Raw genomic sequence first — 20440 nt, forward strand, 5'->3', positions numbered from 1 at the left:
CAGTGGAGTACAACTGTAATGAGAGGCTGACACAGTGAGTAGGCCCAAATCAGTAAGTAGGCTAAATGCAGTTCAAAATTGGTAACAGTAGTAAACAGGTGGCACTGGTTTGTTCAGTGTAGAAGAACATCAAGGAGCAGCAGACACCATTGGTAGGGCCAACAAAACAAGTAGGCCAAATGCAGTGATATATTAAAAACAATTTAACGAGAGCCTGAAGATAAAAGCTAGGGAAAGGCAACCTGGAGAACACCTTGGAGCGGAAGACACCGTTTGTAGAACCCAGACCCAACTTGTAGTTTCAACAAGTATTTAACGAGAGCCTGAAGATTGAAGCTCAGGAAAGGCAACCAGGAGAACACCTTGGAGCGGCATACACTGGTAGTAGGCCCCAACCCAACTAGTAGCCCCACTGCAGTTGTTCGATTAAAAAACTATTAAACGAGAGCCTGAAGATTGAAGCTCAAGAAAGGCAACCTGGAGAACACCTTGGAGCGGCATACACTGGTAGTAGGCCCCGACCCAACTTGTAGCCCCACTGCAGTTGTTCCATTAAAAACTATTTAACGAGAGCCTGAAGATTGAAGCTCAGGAAAGGCAACCTGGAAAACACCTTGGAGCGGCAGACACCGTTAGTAGGCCCCAACCCAACTAGTAGGCCCAATGCAGTTGTTCCATTTAACAACTATTTAACAAGAGCCTGAAGATTGAAGCTCAGGAAAGGCAACCTGGAGAACACCTTGGAGCGGCATACACTGGTAGTAGGCCCCGATCCAACTTGTAGCCCCACTGCAGTTGTTCCATTAAAAACTATTTAACGAGAGCCTGAAGATTGAAGCTCAGGAAAGGCAACCTGGAGAACACCTTGGTGCGGCAGACACTGGTAGTAGGCCCCAACCCAACTAGTAGCCCCACTGCAGTTGTTCCATTAAAAAACTATTTAACGAGAGCCTGAAGATTGAAGCTCAGGAAAGGCAACCTGGAGAACACCTTGGAGCGGAAGAATCAGCTTGTAGACCACAACGAAACTTGTGGCCCCAATGCAGTTTTATAATTCTGACAGGCTGAAAACCAGCCTTTTTTTTTTTTAAGAGGAGAACAGCTGTATTAAGTGGCACAGACAGACACTGCTAGTAGGCCTTACACCACAAAGTTGGCTCACTGCAGGTTGAAAAAAAGGTACATGGGTACACGGTTGGCATTGGTGTGCTCAGCAGAGGACAAATGGAAGGATGGACCGCAGACAGACTTAGTAGGCCTACAATAAAGAAAGTAGGCTTTATGCACGTTTAAATAGGTTCCAGGGGTACAAAGGCAGCATTGGTGTGGTCAGCGGAGGACTATTGGAAGGAGGGACCGCAGACAGACTTAGAAGTCCTAAAATAAAAAAAATTAGGCTCAATGCAGTTCGAATTATCTTGCAGGGGTACACAGGCAGCATTGGTTTGTTCAGCGGAGGACGATTGGAAGGAATGTCTGACACAGTTAGTACTCCCCAAAAATAAATAGATGTTAATGTCTCTCAAAACAACTAAACCAAAAAACAAAAGGGTGGCATACTTAGGTACAGGGGTGGGTTCCTCTGCTGAGTATCAGACATAGTAATTTGGCGCCGCTAAGTATTTACTGGTGTCAATATAGGACACTGACCCTGACTATTTTAACAAGCATCATACATGTCAACAAATTGGTATTGTCAGTGCCAGGCATTGAAGGATGTCAGCGCATAGACTAAACATTGGTGGAGCTGTGAGAGATAATTTTGCAAGTGGTAGAGCACTGTTTGAGCTGGGGAAGGGGGGGGAATCTCTTGTGGCCGGCGGTACAGGCCCAGGGCCCTTCATGTTACAACGGTGTGTCTGACATTGGTTGCGCGCCACCACCGCCAGAGACACTTTATTGTATGATGAGGGACCCAGTGGCAGTGCCGTCGGCCAAAAGCGGGCACATTCACCTCTTCAGACAAACGGCACTCTCACGGGTGCTTGCACCAAGTGGCGAGACCACGGCCCCGTGGGGGAGAGTTAGCGCATTTAGGGAGGTGTAAACATGTCATATGCTGGACAAACAGCTGCTGCAGATTAAGAGATTGGAACAGTCAGTAAGACTAGTCCACAAGCAAGACCTTTTTATAGGAAAGCTAGATGTCAGCCGGGAAAGGTGGGGCAAAATAATTCGAAATCCATGAGTGGTTCATTTTAATGAAGGTTAGATCATCAACATTTTGGGTAGCCAGACGAGTCCTTTTTTCGGTCAATATTGAACCAGCAGCACTGAATACTCTTTCTGATAGCACACTAGCTGCGGGGCAAGCATGCTCCTGCAATGCATATTCTGCCAATTCAGGCCAGGTGTCTATTTTGGATGCCCAGTAATCAAATGGGAATGACGGTTGAGGGAGAACATCGATAAGGGATGAAAAATAGTTAGTAACCATACTGCACAAATGTTGTCTCCTGTCACTTTGAATTGATGCTGCAGTACTTGTCCTGTCTGCGGTCATTGCGAAATCACTCCACAACCTGGTCAGAAAACCCCTCTGTCCAACGCCACTTTGTGCACCTCTAACACCTCTGCCCTGTTGCCCCCTGCACCTCGTGTGAGAATCATCACCGGAGCTGTGTGCTGGGAATGCCTGAATCAAACGGTCTACCAGATTTGCTTGTTTGGTTGCTAATATTTGTTCGAGGTTCTCATGTGGCATGACACTTTGCAATTTGCCATTATAGCGAGGATCAAGGAGGCAGGCCAACCAGTAATCATCATCGGTCATCATTTTAATAATGCGTGGGTCCCTTTTGAGGATACGTAAGGCATAATCTGCCATGTGGGCCAAAGTTCCAGTTGTGAAATCTGCGGTTGTGCTGTGTTGAGGTGCAGTTTCAGGCAAATCTACGTCACTTGTCTCCCTCAAAAAACTTGAACCCTGCCTTGCAACGCCAACAGTTTCTATTGGCCCCTGAGAAGCTTCCTCATTCAAAAAATACTCATCCCCATCATCCTCCTCGTCCTCCTCCTCTTCGCCCGCTATCTCATCCTGTATACTGCCCTGACCAGACAATGGCTGACTGTCATCAAAGCTTTCCTCTTCCTCGGCTGCAGACGCCTGCTCCTTTATGTGCGTCAAACTTTGCATCAGCAGACGCATTAGGGGGATGCTCATGCTTATTATGGCGTTGTCTGCACTAACCAGCCATGTGCATTCCTCAAAACACTGAAGGACTTGACACATGTCTTGTACCTTCGACCACTGCACACCTGACAACTCCATGTCTGCCATCCAACTGCCTGCCCGTGTATGTGTATCCTCCCACAAATACATAACAGCATGCCTCTGTTCGCACAGTCTCTGAAGCATGTGCAGTGTGGAGTTCCACCTTGTTGCAACGTCGATGATTAGGCGATGCTGGGGAAGGTTCAAAGACCGCTGATGGTTCTGCATACGGCTGGAGTGTACGGGCGAACGGCGGATATGCGCGCAAAGTCTGCGCACTTTGAGGAGCAGGTCGGATAACCACGGATAACTTTTCAGGAAGCACTGCACCACCAGGTTTAAGGTGTGAGCCAGGCAAGGAATGTGTTTCAGTTGTGAAAGGGCTATGGCAGCCATAAAATTCCTTCCGTTATCACTCACTACCTTGCCTGCCTCAAGATGTACACTACCCAGCCATGACTGAGTTTCTTGCTGCAAGAACTCGGACAGAACTTCCGCGGTGTGTCTGTTGTCGCCCAAACACTTCATTGCCAATACAGCCTGCTGACGCTTGCCACTAGCTGTCCCATAATGGGACACCTCGTGTGCAACAGTGGCAGCTGCAGATGGAGTGGTCGTGCGACTGCGGTCTGTGGACGAGCTCTCGCTTCTGCAGGAGGATGAGGAGGAGGAGGGGGGGTGAACGCCTACAGCCAACTGTTTCCTAGACCGTGGGCTAGGCAGAACTGTCCCAATATTGCTGTCCCCTGTGGACCCTGCATCCACCACATTAACCCAGTGTGCCGTGATGGACACGTAACGTCCCTGGCCATGCCTACTGGTCCATGCATCTGTTGTCAGGTGCACCTTTGTACTCACAGATTGCCTGAGTGCATGGATGATGCGGTCTTTTACATGCTGGTGGAGGGCTGGGATGGCTTTTCTCGAAAAGAAGTGTCGCCTGGGTAGCTTGTAGCGTGGTACAGCGTAGTCCATCAGGGCTTTGAAAGCTTCGCTTTCAACTAACCGGTAGGGCATCATCTCTAATGAGATTAGTCTAGCAATGTGGGCGTTCAAACACTGTGTATGCGGATGCGAGGATGAGTACTTCCCTTTCCTAACGAGAGTCTCATGTAGGGTGAGCTGGACTTGAGAGCTGCAGATGGTGGAACTAGCGGGGGGGCCGGTGGACATGGCAGACTGAGATAGGGTTGGAGATGGTATTCTTGCTGGTGCCCTACATGCAGTGTTTCCTACCATGAACCTGGTGATTCCCTGGCTGCTTTGGCTTGGCGATGAAACCTGCACATTTACTGCAGGTGGTGCGGTAAACGGTGGGCTTACAGTGAGGGAAGGGATGTAGTGTTGCAGACTAGCTTCATTGGCCGATGATTTTACAACCTTAAGGGACGTTTGGTAGTTAGTCCAGGCTTGCAAATGCATGGTGGTTAAATGTCTACGCATGCAACTTGTATTTAAACTTTTAAGATTCTGACCTCTGCTTAAGGTAGTTGAACATTTTTGACAGATGACTTTGCGCTGATCATTTGGATGTTGTTTAAAAAAAATGCCAGACTGCACTCTTTCTACTATTGGATACCTTTTCAGGCATTGCAGACTGAGCTTCTTTAAACGGATGGCCACGCTGTCCTACAACTGGTTTTGCCACGCGTTTTTGGCCAGATACGGGCCCGGCAGATGGAACCTTTTGCGATGTTGATGCCTGCTGCGGCTCCTCCTCCGCTTCAGAGCTACTGCCGCCTGCACCCTGTTCCCCCAATTGGCTGCCAATCGGGGTCAACAACTGGGTCATCTATGACCTCCTCTTCTATCTCGTGTGCAACTTCGTCTGTGTCACCATGTAAGCCGGTGGTATAGCGTTCGTGACGGGGCACCATAGTCTCATCAGGGTCTGATTCTGGATCAGTACACTGCGATGGCAATGTTCTGGTCTGAGTCAAAGGAACAGCATAGTAATCTGGCTGTGGCTGTGCATCTGTGCACTCCATGTCTGATTCAACTTGTAATGGGCATGGCCTGTTAACTGTTTCACTTTCTAACCTAGGAAGGGTATGTGTAAAGAGCTCCATGGAGTAACCCGTTGTGTCGCCTAGCGCATCCTTCTCTGTTGTTCTTGGTGAAGAAGACAAGGAAGCGACTTGTCCCTGACCGTGAACATCCACTAACGACGCGCTGCTTTTACATTTAGCAGTTTCAGAAGAGGAGGCGAAAGAGCTAGAGGTTGAGTCAGCAATCAAAGCCAAAACTTGTTCTTGCTGCTCCGGCTTTAAAAGCGGTTTTCCTACTCCCAGAAAAGGGAGCGTTCGAGGCCTTGTGTTGCCAGACGACGAACCTGGCTCAACAACTCGAGACTTAGGTGCTATATTGCTTTTCCCATGACCACCTGATGCTCCACCACCACTACCATCATTACCAGCTGGCAATGACCGCCCACGGCCACGACCTCTTCCACCAGACTTCCTTATTGTTTGAAAAACGTAACCAAACTAACGGTATTTGTTACTGTAAAACCAGTTACAAGGTGAACTCAAACTTCTGTTGGATTTATATATCCCTTTATAGGTGGGTGAGACTGCAGGGAAAATCAGGCCCAATGTATAACAATACACAGCTTCAGTGACAGACAGATATGCCAATAACAGGACTGACGCTGATGCAGACACTAACAATTAAAATCTCCCCCTTTTTATTTTTTCTGGGAGAATATTGAAGAAATGTGGCCCACTCTTATACAGTATATGTTCTGTGGCACAAGATTAGAGACAGATGCCACACACAGCACTGGCACTGAGGCAGAATTGCCAATCTTAATCTCCCACTATTTGTTTTTTTTCCAGGGAGAATTTAAAAGAAATCTGGCCAAATGTTACACACTAGGTTTTCTGTGGTACAAAATTAGAGACAGGTGGCACACACAGGACTGGCACTGAAGCAGAAATGCCAATCTTAATCTCCCACTATTTTTTTTTCAGGGAGAATTTAAAAGAAATCTGGCCCAGTGTTACACACTAGGTTTAATGTGGCACAAAATTAGAGACAGGTGGCACACACAGGAATGGCACCGAAGCAGTAATGCCAATCTTAATCTCCCACTATTTTTTTTTTCCAGGGAGAATTTAAAAGAAATCTGGCCCAGTATTACACACTAGGTTTAATGTGGCTCAAAATTAGAAACAGGTGGCACACACAGGAATGGCACCAAAGCAGTAATGGCAATCTTAATCTCCCACAATTTTTTTTTCCAGGGAGAATTTGAAAAAAATCTGGCCCAGTATTACACACTAGGTTTAATGTGGCACAATATTAGAGACAGGTGGCACACACAGGAATGGCACCGAAGCAGTAATGCCAACCTTAAACTACCAATATTTTTTTTCCAGGGAGAATTTGAAAAAAATCTGGCCCAGTATTACACACTAGGTTTAATGTGGCACAAAATTAGAGACAGGTGGCACACACAGGACTGGCACCGAAGCAGAAATGCCAATCTTAATCTCCCACTATTTTATTTTCAGGGAGAATTTAAAAAAAAATCTGGCCCAGTATTACACACTAGGTTTAATGTGGCACAAAATTAGAGACAGATGCCACACACAGCACTGGCACCGAAGCAGAAATGCCAATCTTAATCTCCCACTATTTTTTTTTTATTTATGTGAGAATTGGCAAGAAATCAGGCCCACTGTTAGACTGTATGTTTTCTGTGCCAGAAAATGAGACACAAATGCCACACACAGGACTGCCACTGATGCAGATTTGTCAATTTTAATCTGCACCCTTTATTTTTTTTTTCTTCAGTGAGACTAGTGAATAAATCTGGGCCACTGTATTAGAGTATATTTTCTGTGGCAGAAAGTGGCTTGAAGAGATATAACGAAAAAAAAAAAAAAAAGGGACTGTCCTACAATTACTATTGTCAAGGTGAAAATATATATCTTTATACTCTTTTGTACTTTTATATATTCTTATGCTGTGAAACAATAAGTTTTTCCCCTTCATGCTTATTAATGCATATGTAATTGTATTTAAGATGGCTGCCAGTATTCACTTTTGCCTTAGTTTTTGTTCTTGCCAAGAATCTACTTTAGTTTCTGAAGCTAAAGTATCGTTTCTGGAGAAATGGAAACTTAAAGTGACGTGGAGGAAGGAGGATCCATCATATGACGTCAGACCAACCAGAAGGACTGAATACTAGATACATTGCTTTAACCCCGCCTAACCCCGCCCTCTGCACACCTTCCCCCAATAGGTCATATAATGTTGTGTATCAGGAAATAAAGTAGTTGCTGTGACGTTCCCACTACGTGTGGAAGTACGAGCATGCAATGAGTTTGAACCAGCATTGTGTCTGACTCATTCTTATCCGGTACCAACATGCTCTTAATCTGATTTGGAATGACTGATGGATGAAGGGTATTGTCGTGACGACCCCGACAATTTGGTGCAACCAACGTGGGGCGTGGCCCGCGATCCGAGACCCCCTGGACCCATGCCTGGACGTCCGTGGACGACACCCGTAGTGGCTGACCTCGAGGACTGATCACCCTCTAAACACGGTAAGTGGAGATCACATACTATGTATGTGTCACACTTGCTAGTGTTTCAGCCATTATTGGTTAGTCTGTGGTCTCCTTGGGTCTGGGGAGTGACCGGACGAGTGGTGAGACCGAGCGCGATCCCGTGCCACGCTTCGAACCAGCAACTGAGAGACGTTGCATTCTGCGCGTCCTCGTGTACACCACACCTCCTCCACCGGTCATTGTACTCCATTCAACCACCCTACCCGTGACTATTGTCTAGTAGTGATAGAGTGAAAGATTGAGAAGTTTGTGGATTGGGGGCGGCTTAGAGGAAGGGATAGGAGACGTAGCCTCTGTGATATTGCACGCACATACATCGGTAATTAAGACGTCCCAAGAGGGGGACCACCAGAAACACTTGCACACACTTGCACATATCGGTAATTAAGACGTCCCAAGAGGGGGACCACCAGAAACACTTGCACACACTTGCACATATCGGTAATTAAGACGTCCCAAGAGGGGGACCACCAGAAACACAGTGGAGGGGTCTCACTAGGAGACAGCCTCCCAACGTTTAGAATATCGTGACAGGACAGACTGTAATCACTGGTGTTCAGGTTAGGGAAAAATATTGAGCGCGAGGCTCTTTATTCATAACACGTCGAGCGCGAGGCTCCGTGTTAGGACACAAGTGTTGTCGTCGCTGTCAGCGGCCTACTGCAGAAGGGCGTAGTATTCTGTGAGTCATGTTGCGTCTCTTATAGCAGAAGAAGTCCGTGCCCCACGAGTTAAGTGAGGATGCTGTGGAAGTCAAGACAATAGTAGAGTCACGGGAGGGCAAGAAGGCAGTCAAGAATGTTGAGAGGTTGATGGAGAGGAAAGATGAAAGGATGCAGAGCCCGTGTTTGGTTATAAAATACCTCAATCATTAGTTTTTCTAGGGTGTTCTGGCTTATGAGTTGTGTGAAGGTTTTGTAGAAATGAATTAAGTCTGAGAACTGCTGTATTTCGTTACTCTGTGTGGTTTTCCGAGACACCCGATGGGAGGTGTCAAACAGCTGCGCTGTGCCTTTCTTCTTTGTGTTGAGGAATGCTGTAAATTCTTATCTCAGTGTTTCTGGTATGGAGGGGGCGAGTCGCTGCCTCCTCTCCTTGTGTAGTAAGAATTATTGTAAGTTTAAAGTAAAATATGATGTTTTGTTTTAGATTGTTACGTTGAAAAAAGGGAAAGTTGTCTATTGCTATGACAAAAAAAAAAAAAAACTGGATGTTTTGTGGTGCAGGAAGGAACTGAGAAAGTGACTGAGATTAATGTGTTGGGAAAGCAAACAATAAGAAATTTGGTACAGGGGGGCTCCCTGTTAGGTAATATGGTCCCTCCCCAGGAAATTAAGTCTCTTCTCCCAACTGTAAGCTCTGTGCCCCTTAACCCCAAGGCACCAATATATCCTAGACTGCCGAGAAGTTCTATGGGCGTCTTATGGTAGTGTTTAAAGATTTGGGGTTTTCACTGTATAATAAAGCCCATTCACACGTTTTTGTGGTAGTTTTGATGTCCGAGTTTTAAATCTGAATTGAAAGATGCCTCTTTCAATTCAGATTTAAAACTCGGATAATATCAGTTAGACCTGACATCGAGAATTCCACTCTGGACGATGTATTAAAAGTAGTACAAAGTTTCCAGAAGAACTTAACCCATTCTGTATCAGCAGCTGCGCTCTGTAGCCCCCCCCCTGCAGCTTCAAGGAGCAGGAACAGCAGCTTCAAGGACACAGCTAGTTCCTTATCAGTGGCCCACTAGACTCCAGCTCCAGCCCCCCTCCCCTACACAAATCCAGTCTCATACTCCAATATCCATTTTAACCCTGTGTCTGGAAATCTCTCTCGCCATGTTAATTCTCAGACCAAGACAAGACAGATGGACTTGTAAACATTGCGGTCAGACAAACCCAGACTGGAGAAATGCTTGTATAATCTGTGCTGCAACCCAACCTAAGTGAATTACGCTGAATCCTGTCCAGATAAGATCACATGTAGTGATATAAGAAGCTGACACAGGATTGTGGTTAGTGGGGACATTAACTTTTAGGAGTAGGCTGATAGTAATCCTTTTGGGAAGGAGCTGTAGACCAGCATGTCATGTCACCCCCAACCGGTCATCTAGTCACCCCCACCACCAGAGAACCAACCACATCAGGTAGTGTAAGACAGATACAGGAGTATTATCCCTGGAAGCCCTCTGACTAGCTAGCTACGCTAAAATAATTGGCTGACCCTGAGAACAAACCTTTCCCATTATACAGACAAAGACAATATGATGGACGTATAAGTGCACCTGAGCAGACCTAGAGAGTTGGTGAGCCAAGATGATGGTCAGATGGTCCTTACGTTATATAACCCCTATGTAGATGAATATAATGAGATGTGTATCTTACATGCCCTTTCCCAATTAGTTTGTAAAAAAAAAAATAGGGGGGATAGTGTGTTTAACCCTGTCAGTTAGAATATCCCTATGTCACGCTGCTTCAGTATGTGGGTAATTTTTTGTTTTTTGTTGTGTGCACAGACAGAGCAGGAAGCCATTGTTGCCACTGTTAGTTTTCACAAGTATCTGGCAGATCTGAACTGTCGGGTTTCGGCCTCGAAACTTCGGTTCTGCCTTGGTCAAGTGATATTTTTGGGTCACTGTCTCCTTCAGGATGCCAGACACCTCACAGTAGAAAGAAAAATAGCCGTCAGCTACAAAAGATGAGACTGAACTCCAGCGTTTTCTTGGATTATGTACTTATTGTTGTCAGTGGATACCGGACGCATCCCGCATAATGCAATTTCTCTACAAGACCCTGAAAGACTGTTCAAGATATGGTGATGATTTTGGCAGATTTCACACCGGATACGCTGTTACTACGGAAGATACTGTATTGCACGCAGCTGCACTCCCTCCCTGTCAGCACAAGAAGCAGAACGTCAGGATCTGTCTACTGCATGTGTTCTGGCCAAAGACAGGCGGGCTAATATATACGGACTCACAGTATGCATTTGGTATTGCTCATGATTTCGGAGCCCTATGGACCAATCGAGGGTTTGTTACTACCGCCGGGACTCAGTGAAGAATGCTGAAGCTGTTAAAACCCTTATGGACTCAATCGAATTATCTACCCAGGTGGCCATTATCAAAGTTAAGGAGCATGGTACTATGGAACAGTCCACAGACTGTTGGTAACGCCTTTGCGGATATGCAAGCAAAAGCTGCTGCTCTCCTGCCTGTTGAACAGCCCATACCAGCTATGGTGACCACACGCTCTCAGCGTAAACAGTTACAAGAAACACTGACTCTACAGGAACCTGATGATCTACGGTTTTCTGCCGGACCCCGCAAGACCGCTTAATGACGATGCAGAGAATGTCTCCAAAGGAAGAAATGAAGCAGTGGAAGCTGATGGAGCACGTATGGACAATGGTCGCTGGAAAAAGGACCAACTTGTGTGTCTCCCTAAGCAGATGTACCCTGCTATTGCCACGTGGGCGCATGGGCCAACACATCGAGGTATCTGTCAGACCTGCAATCCCGGTCAACTTCAACGTGTACCCCCGAAGCATCTTGCTAAGCCCGACTATCCTTTCCAAAAGCTCCAGGTGGACCACATCACGTTGCCTAAGTCTGGAAGGTATGAATATTGTCTGGTGGTTGTCAATATGTTCTCCAGTTGGCCAGAAGTATTCCCCGTTACCAACGTGACTGCAAAGATCACAGCAAAGAAACTGGGATGGAAGTTATATGCAGATATGGTGTTCCAGAAGTTGCTGAAAGTGACCAAGGCCCGGACATTTCTTCTCATGTGTATCAGGAGGTTCTGACAATGCTTGGATCCACTGTAGCCCTCCATACCATCCACAATCCAGTGGGAAAGTTAAGAGGCTGAACGGCACACTGAAGGGACAATTGACCAAAATGATGCAGGAGACTACGGCTCCATGGCCAGGGCTCTTACACATTCGCACTACCCCTATTGCAAAATATGGCCTGTCCCCATATGAGATATTGTTTGGTGCTAGGTTCTCAGTTGCAAATTTTCAGTCTCAGTAGTTGTCAGAAGAAATTGACCGTGCTGTTAAATATGTTATTCAGCTTAGTAAAAATGTTGCTAACACCCATGTTTTAGTTTCTTCCCTTCCAGATTCAGCAGAAACCGATATTGGTCACAATTTGAAGCCTGGTGGTTTTATGGTCGTGAAAAGCTATGTCAGAAGACACGGACTAGAACCCCTGTATGACGGTCCCTACCAAGTCCTCATTACTCCTATGTCAGTAAAGCTGGAAGGAAGGCCGACATGGATCCACGTATCGCACTGCAAGCTGGTCAAACAGACTAGTGGCAAATAAGGGGACATAATGTTTTAGTTTTTCGTATTTCCATATAATAATATTGGTAACCGCATGGGACAGTCTAAATTCCTCAATATCCTTGAATAATAAGTTTGTACAATATCATGAAAGATTAGTAGTACAGATGGGTATAGCCAATAAAATTGTCAGTTATACAAATGTGGGATAAATTGGTTAGGGCCACAGATTGTCCAGATGATCAAATTTGGGATATATTGGATATACTTAATACTACTGCCTGTGTTATGAATCTGTTGAAGGGTTTAAAGCCCACTGATTGCTCAGATTATGTCCCACTAATTCATGAAGAACCCACACTAAAGGTCCCAGGGGGGATAACCGTATTAGCTGATAATTATACCTGCTATAATTCCCACGACACTACAGGTACACCAGTAGGGGTCTTTGAGACAGGTTTCTGCAAAGAGAACAGTTCCCTGGATACTGACTTGCTAGCTAATCATACACCGTATATGTACGATATTTATTGGTTATGTGGAGATGGTAAGCTCCGTCCTAGGTTGCCTAATGCCTGGACAGGTCAATGCACCCTTGTTAAACTAGCTGTGCAGTTTTAGATTTTACCTTGGGATCCAGAGACACCTGATGAATATACCAGAAAGAGGAGAAGTCTCGATTAGCTCCACATGAGTTATGAAGAAAATCCATTGGTATATGTCGATGGCATTGGAGTGCCAAGGGGGGCTGCCTGACCAATTTAAAGCCCAGAACCAGATCTATGCTGGCTTTGCTTCTATAATCCCACAGGTGCAGATTAATAAAAATGTTGATTGGATCAATTACATATATTACAGTGAACAAAGGTTTGTCAATTTTATCTGTGATGCTTTCCAGGGTATAGTTGAGGAGTTGAGCCCTAACACTATAATGACCCTCCAAAACCGACTAGACCTTGATATGATCTTAGCTGAGAAAGGAGGAGTCTGTGGGATGGTGGGAGAGGAATGTTGTACCTATATCCCTCAGAACTCTGGGGTAAATGGAAAGACCATGATAGCCCTTAAAAAGATAAATGGGTTAGCAGCCGAATTAAAATCTAATGCTGGAGTAGACACATCTTTCTTTTCTGGTTGGTTGGGTGGGCTCAAAGGATTCCTTCAACAAGCTTGTCTGGTACTGATTGCTCTCCTTGTAGTTGGATCAATAATCCTCTGTTGTGTTATTCCCCTGTATAAAAAGGTTATCACTGAGGCAACTCCGACTGGCACCTTCCTTAACCAAGAAGTAGACCCACCAGAGTGCGATGGCACTGATCCAGGGGAAATCCCCAAGTACGTCCCCCTCAAGAAGTTAGACAAAACCCCTAATTCTCAGATGATGCTAAGAGATTTAGTTTAGGGACAGCAGGAGAACTCCATGTGAAGCTAGTGAAGGGTTCAGCTGCCTGGAGGCCTCTCACAAGGGGAGAGCTTCTGAGGTGTCTGGATGAAGAAATCCACCTCCCCTTTCCCCATCATATGGACAGTCTCGAAGGATCTTTCTTTTTAGGGAAAAACTTAGTGTTTAGGGGGGATTTTCAAGGTGAAAATATATATCTTTATACTCTTTTGTACTTTTATATAATTCTTATGCTGTGAAACAATAAGTTTTTCCCCTTCATGCTTATTAATGCATATGTAATTGTATTTAAGATGGCTGCCAGTATTCACTTTTGCCTTAGTTTTTGTTCTTGCCAAGAATCTACTTTTGTTTCTGAAGCTAAAGTATCGTTTCTGGAGAAATGGAAACTTAAAGTGACGTGGAGGAAGGAGGATCCATCATATGACGTCAGACCAACCAGAAGGACTGAATACTAGATACATTGCTTAAACCCCACCTAACCCCGCCCTCTGCACACCTTCCCCCAATAGGTCATATAATGTTGTGTATCAGGAAATAAAGTAGTTGCTGTGACGTTCCCACTACGTGTGGAAGTACGAGCATGCAATGAGTTTGAACCAGCATTGTGTCTGACTCATTCTTATCCGGTACCAACATGCTCTTAATCTGATTTGGAATGACTGGTGGATGAAGGGTATTGTCGTGACGACCCCGACACTATCTCCCGGCAGTAATCTCAGCAAAGTATGGCAGGCAGCAATAACTAGGAGTGGACTGCTGCACAAAAAAGTCAAAATTGTGGACAAACAAACAAGATAGCTGTGCAGAAAGGAAGGAGCAACAGGATTTGTGCTTTGAAAAATGCAGTTGGTTTGCACAGCGGCGTACAAAAAGCAATGCAGCTATCAGGGAGCCTTCTAGGGCAGCCCAATGAGCTACAGCGCTGAGGAAAAAAAAATTTAGCCTCCACTGTCCCTGCAAACAAAAGGTGGTGTTGGACAGTGGAAATCGCTACAGCACAAGTGGTTTGGGGGTTAATGTACCCTGCCTAATGCTATCCCTGCTTCTGATGAAGCGGCAGCAACCTCTCCCTATACTCAGATCAGCAGCTGTAAGATGGCGGTCGGCGTGCACGCCCCTTTATAGCCCCTGTGACGCCGTAGAAAGCAAGCCAATCACTGCAACGCCCTTCTCTAAGATGGTGGGGACTGAGACCTATGTCATCACGCTGCCCACACTCTGCGTCCACCTTCATTGGCTGAGAAATGGTGCTTTTCACGTCATTGAAACGCGACTTTGGCGCGAAAGTCACGTACCGCATGGCCGACCCCACACAGGGATCGGGTTGGGTTTCATGAAACCCGACTTTGCCAAAAGTCGGCGACTTATGAAAATGAACGATCCATTTCGCTCAACCCTAACTGCCACACAGTTTTTGCACATCTACAGTACAGACCAAAAGTTTGGACACACCTTCTCATTTAAAGATTTTTCTGTATTTTCATGACTATGAAAATTGTACATTCACACTGAAGGCATCAAAACTATGAATTAACACATGTGGAATTATATACTTAACAAAAAAGTGTGAAACAACTGAAAATATGTCTTATATTCTAGGTTCTTCAAAGTAGCCACCTTTTGCTTTGATGACTGCTTTGCACACTCTTGGCACTCTCTTGATGAGCTTCAAAAGGTAGTCACCGGTAATGGTCTTCCAACAATCTTTAAGGAGTTCCCAGAGATGCTTAGCACTTGTTGGCCTTTTTGCCTTCACTCTGCAGTCAAGCTCACCCCAAACCATCAAGATTGGGTTCAGGTCTGGTGACTGTGGAGGCCAGGTCATCTGGCGTAGCACTCCATTACTCTCCTTCTTAGTCAAATAGCCCTTACACAGCCTGGAGGTGTGTTTGGGGTCATTGTCCTGTTGAATGCTCATGAAAGTGAACACAAATCCAAATGTGATTCGTTCGCGCCAAAATTGAGACTGGTGAACGCTTTCTGAACATGTTCGCTCATTTCTACGGGCGGGTCCTATTTATATAAAATACATTTATTAATTTCCATTTTCTGACACATTTTAGGATTGTCTAGTTTAAGTCTGTACTTCACAAATATTGGGCAGTTTTAAAAAAAATTGCCCCATTATCTTTTCTGTGAGGCTAGATTTGCACACTGCAATTTTAACCCTTATCCGGCTGAATAGGTACAATTGTAACTATTCCGTTTTAAAATTGCAATAACTTTTTTTTGAAAAGACGTAGAGGGCTGAAATTTCGTGACATCTCTACATTTTTGGTCCAGAATATATTGGCCAAATTTCAATAAAATATCTCCACCCGCTTCCGAGATAAGGGGTCGAGATCTTTTTGCATCCATAACAAGCTGCATAGGTACAAATGTACCTCATATATTTTGAATGAAGATAATGCAAGGGAAAAAGCATAAATTTTTTTTTAATGATAATGCTATTTAACTATTATAAACAAGTAAAAAACTGTTCATTTACATTATAAAAGAAAATGTAAGAAACTTTTTTTTATTGATTTTCTTTGCAAGTAATGCATGTTGGCTTTGCTACAGAGTGTTCATCGCAAATGGGTTTCACACAAACCACACAAGACTTTCTAGTCTTGCGTTGTTTTCGCCTCAGGTCTCTGCAGACATAGCAACTACCAACAACAGGGGAGGGTCCACGACTACCATGAGGTATTTTGGGGCCAGCTGCTGGCTGCGATGCTACCACAATGCATCGTCCAAGCACCATTTCTACTGCACCTCGAAGAAAATGGTTTCTCATTATCATTTTGTTTGTACTACGATCTTCAATTGCAATCATACACAGCTGATTTGCGAGATCTTTCAGGAACTTTCTTCGTTGATCCTTTGCCCTGAAGCTTGGATTGTGTTCTCTGTAGATGATGTAGGATGCTAACCCACTGACATCAATCATATTGTAGAAAAATGCCAAAGTCCAACGTGATGTTCGTCGTTTCACAGTGTACTCTCCCAACATTTTATCCATAACATCAACGCCACCTTTTGTTATGTTGTAGTATTTTATTATCTCTGGCTTGGCTGCTAGTGTCTCTTCAACTTCTCCCGTCATGTGCATAGATGATAGAAGCACGACTGATTTGTTCTTCTTTGGTACATATGAACAGACTGTTGCATCATGATTGTAGGCAAAATTTGTCGAGTATACAGGCCTTTCTTTGGCAGGCTGCATGTTGTTAGGTAGGAACCTTTTGTTTTTTCTCACTGTACCAACTAGTGTCATGTTCCAGGAGTTCAATACCTTAGCTAGTTCCATGGTTGTAAAGAAGTTATCGGTGGTGACATTTCTTCCAGAGCCTTTATACGAGCTCACTAGGTCCAATACTGTTCGTTCTCCAATGTTTACTTGTCGAGGACCATCAGTTGGTTTCCCAGTGTAGAGCTGACCTTGTAAAGGGTAGGCATTTGATGAGTCACAAGCCCAGAAAATCTTTATGCCATATTTAGCTGGTTTTGAAGGTATATACTGGGTAAATTTAGTATGACCTCTAAATGGAAATAATTGCTCGTCGACGGTGATACAATGATATGGCTTGTAGGCTCTCTCCAGATTACTGTTCAGCATTGTCCAGATGTCCCGTATTGGTGCAGCTTTATCTGTTTGCACACGTTCTGCACGTGTATTTTCGTTGTCAAACCTGATAAATCTGAGTATCATCTTGAAGCGGTCACGAGACATGGCTGCACGTATAAGAGGCAGAGCAGCAACATTCCACATTTCCTCCAGATTCTCTTTGTTGGCTCTGTGCACACCAGCAGCAATCAGTATGCCCAAAAATGCATGAAGTTCAGTTTCAGTAAATTGCTTGAATGTTTTTTGTGGTGGCCGTTTGGAAGAATCAGGAAAACGTTGTACCAGTTCGTTGTTGTAAGCATCACAAACTCTCTTGGCCTTTCGATTCGTTTCCCGTAATATGATGTCACACATCTCGGGAGTCATGATGGACTTGAATAGCTCTTTTGCTGTATATAGGTTGCTGATTGCTGCAGGGCCACCTCTTTGTCGTAGGACATTACGAGATTTTGTTTGTGCATTTGGCAGTGGATTACTGCACCATTGAGTTTCATCCTTAGCAGTCCAAATGTCGCCTGCACTTTGAGGCACAGAATCATCCTCAACACTTTCGTCTGATTCGTATTCATTTTCATGCTCTATGACCATTTCTTGTTCAATGTCTGAATCTTCTTCAGTAACATCCACTTGTGGTACATAGTTTTCATCATCAGATGGAACATATGGTTCATCCTCATGCTCAGAATCAGATTCTTCTAGCATTCGCATTATTTCGTCAGACGTAAATCTGTAAATATGAAAAAATGTAAAATAAATAATTTTCCGAAATACTACATTATTGGCTTTTCACAAAATTATACTAACCTGCAAACACGTTTTCTTGGATTATGGCGGAAACTAGATCCAGCATTACTATCACTCATGATGACTTGCTAGATGAATTTTGGCTTCGTATTTTGTGCTGAATATAAATAAAACATCGTAAAACAATATGTAGATACTAATTATTATCCATTTTTCGTATAAAAATTATACCTATAGTGATAAGTTTCATACAAAATATATGTAAGCCAAGTCCAGGCTGAAAGACAATTTGACTGTTCTGTCCCCACATAATGAGAATAAAGGTATAACTGGCTGTTAGATGCTGTGAGACTTTCCTACCTTCGTTTCCAAGAAATTGAAGACTTCACAAGCCTAGAAATGTGTGCTCACAGCAATGAGATGAACAGCAAAATGGCTAATGAGAGGAGGGAGGCAGGAAGACAAGTAGAAGCCACTCCCAGTTTGAATTAACTTAATTGACAGCAACATAAGTGACCAGTAACAACACTGAACAATAGATATCAGCATAACATTTGTAGCTGAATGAACTTTAGTTTCTGAAACCAAGTAAAGTCTTCCCACAGTGGAGGTATATGTGAAGGTACAATTGTACCTATGCAGCCTGTTAAGGTTGTAAAATTATGCAGCCTGACAAGGGTTAACAGCATGTTTTGCTTTGTGGCCATAATATAGTAAAAATAAAATGCTATTTTTGGTGTGAGCATTTTGATGATGATTGTATTTTTTTTTTTTTTACAAAATAAAGCATGCTCTATTTTTCTGCCTTTTTTCTTCAGACATCTCTATAAGGCCGACCTCACACTAGCGAGTTTTACGGACATATGAGAGGTGCAGAAAATACGGATTGCACACGGTACAATGATTCTCTATGGCCCAGCTCCTATCTGCCGTATTTTACTGATCCATATTATACGGTCTTCTACGTCCATAGAAAATTGCAGCATGCTGCGTTTGTCACCGCATTGCGCAAAAAATACGCCAATGAAAGTCTATGGGGGCGAGAAGTCAGTGAGACACATATATGTATATATAATAATATTTCTTACAGCACTAGCTAGCTTAAAAATCGGTAATTGAATTAAATATTGTTGTTTGTTTTACATTTGTTACAGGTAACAAGGGTCTTCAGGTGGATTACCAGTCTAATAAAATATTACAACAACCTGTGTATTTATTTCATTAAAAGACTTTGTTATAATGTGTGTGTGTTTTTTTAACCATTTCAGACTATTGGATTAATAATGGATAAGTGTCATAATTGACACCTCTCCATTATTAATCTGGCTTAATGTCACCTTGCAATAGCAAGGTGACATTAACCCTTCATTACCCCATATCCCACCGCTACACGGGAATGGGAAGAGAGTGGCCAAGTGCCAGAATAGGCGCATCTTCCAGATGTGCCTTTTCTGGGGTGGCTGGGGGCAGATGTTTTTAGCCGGGGGGGGCAATAACCGTGGACCCTTTCTAGGCTATTAATATCTGCCCTCAGTCACTGGCTTTACCACTTTGGCGGAAAAAATTGCGCGGGAGTCCACGCCAATTTTTTCCGCGATTTAACCCTTTAATTTAATAGCTAGAGCGACCAAATTTTGCACATACACACTACTAACATTAGTAGTGTGGAATATGCAAAAAAAGAAAGGGATATGAGATGGTTTACTATATGTAATCCATGTCTCATATCATGTCGGGTTTGAGAAGGAGATAGGAAAAGCCAGCAATTAAATTACCGGCTTTTAAGCTATCTAGCGCTGTATGAATCATAAATATATATATATATATATATATATATGTGTGCCTCACTGACATATATATATATATATATATACAGTGGGGCAAAAAAGTATTTAGTCAGTCAGCAATAGTGCAAGTTCCACCACTTAAAAAGATGAGAGGCGTCTGTAATTTACATTATAGGTAGACCTCAACTATGGGAGACAAACTGAGAAAAAAAGATCCAGAAAATCACATTGTCTGTTTTTTTAACATTTTATTTGCATATTATGGTGGAAAATAAGTATTTGGTCAGAAACAAACAATCAAGATTTCTGGCTCTCACAGACCTGTAACTTCTTCTTTAAGAGTCTCCTCTTTCCTCCACTCATTACCTGTAGTAATGGCACCTGTTTAAACTTGTTATCAGTATAAAAAGACACCTGTGCACACCCTCAAACAGTCTGACTCCAAACTCCACTATGGTGAAGACCAAAGAGCTGTCAAAGGACACCAGAAACAAAATTGTAGCCCTGCACCAGGCTGGGAAGACTGAATCTGCAATAGCCAACCAGCTTGGAGTGAAGAAATCAACAGTGGGAGCAATAATTAGAAAATGGAAGACATACAAGACCACTGATAATCTCCCTCGATCTGGGGCTCCACGCAAAATCCCACCCCGTGTGGTCAGAATGATCACAAGAACGGTGAGCAAAAATCCCAGAACCACGTGGGGGGACCTAGTGAATGAACTGCAGAGAGCTGGGACCAGTGTAACAAGGCCTACCATAAGTAACACACTACGCCACCATGGACTCAGATCCTGCAGTGCCAGACGTGTC

This window comes from Ranitomeya imitator, chromosome 1 (genome assembly GCF_032444005.1).
Source record: "Ranitomeya imitator isolate aRanImi1 chromosome 1, aRanImi1.pri, whole genome shotgun sequence".
NCBI lineage: Eukaryota > Metazoa > Chordata > Amphibia > Anura > Dendrobatidae > Ranitomeya > Ranitomeya imitator.